The sequence below is a fragment of the Bubalus bubalis genome, chromosome 19 (genome assembly GCF_019923935.1).
Source record: "Bubalus bubalis isolate 160015118507 breed Murrah chromosome 19, NDDB_SH_1, whole genome shotgun sequence".
NCBI classification, from domain to species: Eukaryota; Metazoa; Chordata; class Mammalia; order Artiodactyla; family Bovidae; genus Bubalus; species Bubalus bubalis.
The window spans coordinates 56,676,756-56,683,137 of NC_059175.1; positions in this window are offsets into that span (position 1 = coordinate 56,676,756).

Genomic DNA, 6,382 nt, shown 5'->3' on the forward strand with positions numbered 1-6,382 from the left:
CTGTCACCTCTCACAGATCCTCTTTTTCCCGCCTCTCCTTGTGCCTCTGCTCATATGATAATGGGCCCTGTAGTCCCTGGAACCTTCTAGAAATCTCCTCCATTAGGAATTGTGCACTGGAATCTTCTCTGCCTGGAATGCTTTTATTCCAGAAAAACACACAGTTTGGCTCCTCAGCGCCCTCAGTTCTTTGCATAAACAGCATGCTCCCTGAAAAGTCTAGCCTGGCCGTAATTCCTAAATGAAGAGTCTGTTTTCTCTTTCCTGTGACTTCCAAGTTTCATTTTACACTCTCACTCTTTTTTATTATAATTTTTTGATGGGTGTACACTGCTTTATTTTTACTTATTATTTATTTTATGTTTGGCTCTCCTGGGTCTTCACTGCTGCACAGGGGCTTTCTCTAGTTGCAGAGAGCAGGGGCCACTTTCTAGCTGTGGTGCACAGGCTTCTCGTGGTGGTGGCTTCTCGTTGCAGAGCACAGGCGCTGGCGCAGGAGCACCAGGAGTTGCAGCTCAGGGGCTCATTAGTGGTGGCTTGCAGGCGCTAGAGCTGGCAGGCTTCCGGAGTTGTGGCCAAGAGGGTAGTTGTGGGTAGTTGTGGCACATGGGCTCAGTGGCTCTGTGGCATGTGGAATCCTTCCAGACCAGGGATCGAAATCGTGTCCCCTGCATTGGAAGGCAGACTCTTATCTACTGTATCATCAGGGAAATCCTGGTCTCTCTCTTTTTAAAAATCTCCATGCCTCTTCTGATTTCCTCTACTAGATTGTAATTTTCCTGAAGAGACAAATTTTTGTTGTTGTTGTTACTGTCTGGGGCATGGTTGTTGCTCAGCAAATCTTTGTTGAATGAATGGCTTGATCACTCAAAGATCCACTGAAATTGTTGAGAGGGTCAGAGATTCCTTTGATTCAGATACACATTAGGGCTTCCCAGGTGGTGCAGTGGTAAAGAATCCACCTGCCAAGGCAGGAGGCACAAGAGACACGGGTTCGATCCCTGGGTCAGAAAGATCCCCTGGAGAAGGAAATGGCAACACACTCCAGTGTTCTTGCCTAGGAAATCCCAAGGACTGAGGAGCCTGGCCATGGGGTCGTAAAGAGTTGGACATGACTAAGCGACTGAGCACACACAGATACACATAAACTGTCAAGTGTTTAAGAAGTAGAATGGACTCAGTCCCAAAGACTGATTGAAGTTAAGGAAAATTTCTGCAAAATGATGTTGGGCACGGTCATTAATTTAATATAAATGCATATTTTAATTAAATGTCTTTACAAAATTTAACTAATTCAATCTATATCTAATGTAGTTATATATATTAAATTTAAATATCTCTCTCTCTATATATATATGTATATTATTTACATTTGTCCTGAACTTCCACAGGAAAACAGCACATCTGAACAGGATGTTCTCAAAACAACTGGAGAAAATATGCCAAAGTCATCTATGCTATAAAATCCCATCTGAAACCATAAAGAATGGGCTTAATTAATAAAAAGTGGGGAAAATATTGGCTTATTTTGTGGCTATTGGTGTCTTTGATCTTGCAGAATTTACCCAGTATAGGCAAAATATCACATATGTTAATTGGAAATTGAGTCTCTGAGTCTGTTGACTCAAAGGAAAAAAAGAACAAAACTGAGATGTTCCATAATTGTCTTTGTTTTTCCTCCAAAATGAAATATTTTCAAAGATTCAAAGATTTAGAAAAATGTAGGCTGCTCCAGTACTCTTGCCTGAAAATCCCATGGACAGAGGAGCCTGATAGGCTGCAGTCCATGGGGTCGCTGAGGGTCGGACACGACTGAGCGACTTCACTTTCACTTTTCATTTTCATTCATTGGAGAAGGAAATGGCAACCCACTCCAGTGTTCTTGCCTGGAGAATCCCAGGGACGGTGGAGCCTGATGGGTTGCCGTCTCTGGGGTCGCACAGAGTTGGACATGACTGAAGCAACTTAGCAGCAGCAGCAGCAGCAGGCTGTAATACAATGAACATTCAGATTCTGACCAATCAATTTGTCAAATTATGCTATTTTTCTATATTTGCTCAGATTATTGCCTTTTTCCCTAAGAAGCAAAACCTGATGGAATTGGTCCATAATATACACATCCTTACTCCCATGATCCTCTTCCCTCTCCAGTTAAATATTCTCCTAAATTTCTTCTTTATCATTCCCATGAATGCTTTTATACTTTCATTGATATGTATGTATTCTTAAATAATTTGTAGTTGCTTTCCATATTTTAAAAAACTTTATATAAATTTCATCCTACTCTATATATTCATTTGAAATATTTTTCTTTTGTTAAAAATTATGTTTTTAAGATTCATTCATGTTGATACATGTGATTTTGGCTACTGCAGTATTACATTGTTTAAATATGCCTTTTCATCATTATAAACACTGCTGTATACATTACTCGTTGCCTATATCTCCTTTTGTGTACAGCTGATAGTTCTCTGAGATTGCTGCCTGGAAGTAGGTCTGTGTTTTTTCAATCCAATTTCATTGGAACATGGCCTATTTTCTATGAACTTGTTTATTTTGCACAAAAATTATATCACCAAATCTAATCACTCACCTCCAACTCCATATTCTGACTTCTGACTCTATTCAGAAAGCTCATCCATACTCAAAGTTTAAAAGGCTATGACTACTGAGTAGTTTCTAAATGATCTGACTTAACGGTCTGAGAGCAGTTTCTTGAAAGGTGCTCCCCAAATATTTTAAGCCATAGTATCATCACTGAAATAAGTATGTATCTCTTACAGATTATAAGTCTGGAGAGCTATTTCTTATGTTAATGTGTAAATGTATTATTTATTTAAAAATAAAGAACCATTAGTAGAAAAAGTGCAAAAAAAAAAAAAAAAAAAAAAAAAAAAAGCCTGAAACAGCAGTTAAGAGAGATGAAGATATTGTAAAACCAATTCAGTCAGCATCACCTGTGGATCCTTCTTTCTATCCCAGGGATCACACACCTGAAAGGGGGGAAGAAAGGATTCCTGCTACTTTCATTAGAGCCGGATTTTTTGGGATCGTTCTTGGAAGGGCTGTCAAACCAAGGTGTTCATCATCTGGTCAGGTTGTATAGCTTCTGCCAACTCTCTCGCCAACTCCCCCTGGTTGCCCATCCATCAGTCTTTGAGGTGGAGACATGGAAGGGAAAATAAGGAAAACCCTGCAATGCTTTCTTCTGGCAACTTTCATTATATTGCTTCACTTCAAGCAAAAGCCAATCATATCCCCTCCTCTTTCTAGCCCTGCCATTTCCCACTCCTGCTGTTCTCTGAGTATATCACCATTCCCTTCTCTTCATTTTCCTGTCTGTCTTCAAAGTAAAAAAACACCAGACATATGCTGGCAGCTAGGGACATGCTAGAATGGCCAGAATATGTCCGCACTCATGCTGGGATGAGGCTGCGGGGAGGACACGGGCCCCCATCATCTCGAAAGTTGAAACACTCTTTGGCCCACTCCTTTTAAATCGTTTAGATTTATTTTTCCCAAAGCCTTTTGGGTTAAGCAATGACTGATGCTCTCCACGTCTCCCATCCCACCTACAAGAGTACATGACCTTTCCTCCTGTGCCTTCCTGCAGTGGGGAGAGAACTTGGTTAGACAGCTGATTTAGGAAAAACAAAACAAAAAAACAAACAAAAAAACTCTTCAAATAATTTGTCCATAACACTAAAGTTCTATTAGTGAACATTGTCACTTTGAGGAAAAGCATCACTTTAACTCAGGAGAACACAGTCCAGCTGTTAACTTAAAACTGCTGCCATTTCCCAATCTAGAAAGTGAGATTCAGGAGGTCATTTGGGAGAAAATGGCTTTGTCAATACCCAGCGTAACACCACTGCGACAGCTGTGCTCTATTCTCCTAAAGCACAAATGGACTTTGTAAAAATGCTCGGCTGGATAGAGGTTAACATTTTTCAGGACTTTGATGGAATTCCTGAACTTGCCTTTCTGAGGGAAATAAGGGGACTTGACCTCGGTAGAACAGCCAGAAAAAAAATACATGCAGTCCTCTTAGCTCTACAAACACTAATTGGGAGAAATGGAGTAAATTAAGGGATTCATCTTCATGTGTCCAGGAGGTTGAAACAGTGTTGCTCACCTTTTATGTCACTCATATAAGGTGCATTAAGAGTGGGCAAATGGCTTTAAGTGGTTCCTTGAATTTTATTCATATGGACAGTTTAAGGGTCTGAGAAATTTTACACTCATAGACTTAAGAAATGATTGGGTTAACTCAAAACACATTTGTTCGTTTGTTTATATTTATTTATCTTTTGGCTGTCCTGGGTCTTCGTTGCTGCCCAGGCTTTTCTCTGGTTGTGGCAAGTGGAGGCTACTCTTCCTTGAAGGGCAGGGGCTTCTCTTGTTTTGGATCATGGGCTCTCAGATTATTCAGTAATTGTGGCACCTGGGCTCAGTATTTGCAGCTCCTGAACCCCAGAGTGCAGGCTCAATATTTGTGGTTCACGGGCTTAGCTGCTCTTAGGGATGTGAGATCTTCTCAGACCAGGGATTGAATTCGTGTCTCCTGAATTGGCAGGCAGATTCTTTACCACTGAGCCATCAGGGAAGTTTCTGTTTGTTTTTTAAAAAACATTTATTTCTAGTTTTTTTTTTATTATTATTAAGCTCAGGACATTGTTTATACAGCTAACAATGGGGAGGTTATTTTTAAGGTTCTGGGGGAATGCTATCTTACTCTAGAGAGGACTTAGTTTTTTGTTTTGGCAGTGCCATGTGACATGTGGGATCTTAGTTCCCTGCTCAGGGATGGAAATTCACACCCCTTGCAGCGGATGCATGTAGTCTTAACCACTGAACCACCAGGGAACTCCCAAACATGTATATTAACTGCTGATTACACGTCTAGCATCATGGGTGACTCTCCAATAGCATACAACTTTGACACTAGTTCCTTTCCTAAGTAAGCTTATTATCAAGTATATTAGCTGCCTAATAAGATGAGATGAGATGGTTGGATGGCATCACTGACTAGATGGACATGAGTTTGAATAAGCTCCTGGAGTTGGTGATGGACAGGGAAGCCTGGTGTGCTGCAGTTCATGGGGTCACAAAGAGTTGGACACAACTGAGCGGCCGAACTGAACTGAACTGATTAGCTTCCTAGGTCTGCAGTAACAAATTAGCAGAAATCGGGTGGTTTAGAACAACAGAAGTTCATTCTTCCACAGCTCAGGAAGTTAGCATCCAAAATCAAGGCATCGGCAGGATCGGGTCCTTTTGGAGGAACAATCCATCCCATGCTTCTCTCCTGGCCTCTGGTGGCTGCTGGCAATCTTTGGTACATCTTAGATTGTAAATGCATTACTGCACATTGCCTTTTTCTTTTTGTGGCCCTGAGTCCTTTCTCCTTCTTATAAAAATACCAATCTTTGGATTTAGGACCCACCCCAAATCTAGGTGGAGAAGGCAATGGCACCCCACTCCAGTACTCTTGCCTGGAAAATCCCATGGACAGAGGAGCGTGGTAGGCTGCAGTCCATGGGGTCGAAAAGAGTCGGATATGACTAGTGACTTCACTTTCACTTTTCACTTTCATGCATTGGAGAAGGAAATGGCAACCCACTCCAGTGTTCTTGCCTAGAGAATCCCAGGGACGGTGGAGCCTGGTGGGCTGCCGTCTATGGGGTTGCAGAGAGTTGGACACGACTGAAGCGACTTAGCAGCAGCAGCAGCCAAATCTAGGATGATTTCATTTCAAGATCCCTAATTAATTACATCTGCAAATACCCTTTTCCAAAACGAGGTTACATTCTGAGCATGGGCATGAAGTTTGGCGGTAGTCACCATTCAGCCCACTATACCAAGCAAATATGTAAAAATAATCTGAATAGCACATCTTAAAGTACAACCTGGAGGCCAGTTGTAGGTCATAAAAATTCTCTATGCATTTGGCCTCCATCACACCTTGAATTGCTTGTGTTTGTAGTAAGAACACACAAGGGTGCCCTCCACACCATGATACCACTCTGTCACTCCTATGAATGCCAAGAGACCCAGCCTAAGAGAGACCTGAGAAACAGACCAGATCATCTGTATTTTTTGTGGGAGCATCAGGTCTAAATATCCTACTTCCCAAGTCACCAGAGATTCAACTTTCCCAGGTTATCCATCCTTGGTGGGGCACTAATTCTGTACATTCCTAAATCTAACCATTTACATACTTTTCTGAATCTTCGGCCTACTGGCATAAATTAATAATCTGCTGTCAGCAAAATCTTGTATTTTTAACCTCTTCTCTGCACAACCTTTGAGCTTTTTGTACCAACTGAAACCCATTCCCAAAGGACTCTGATTCCCCTAAAAACTACTCAAATGGTGCTTA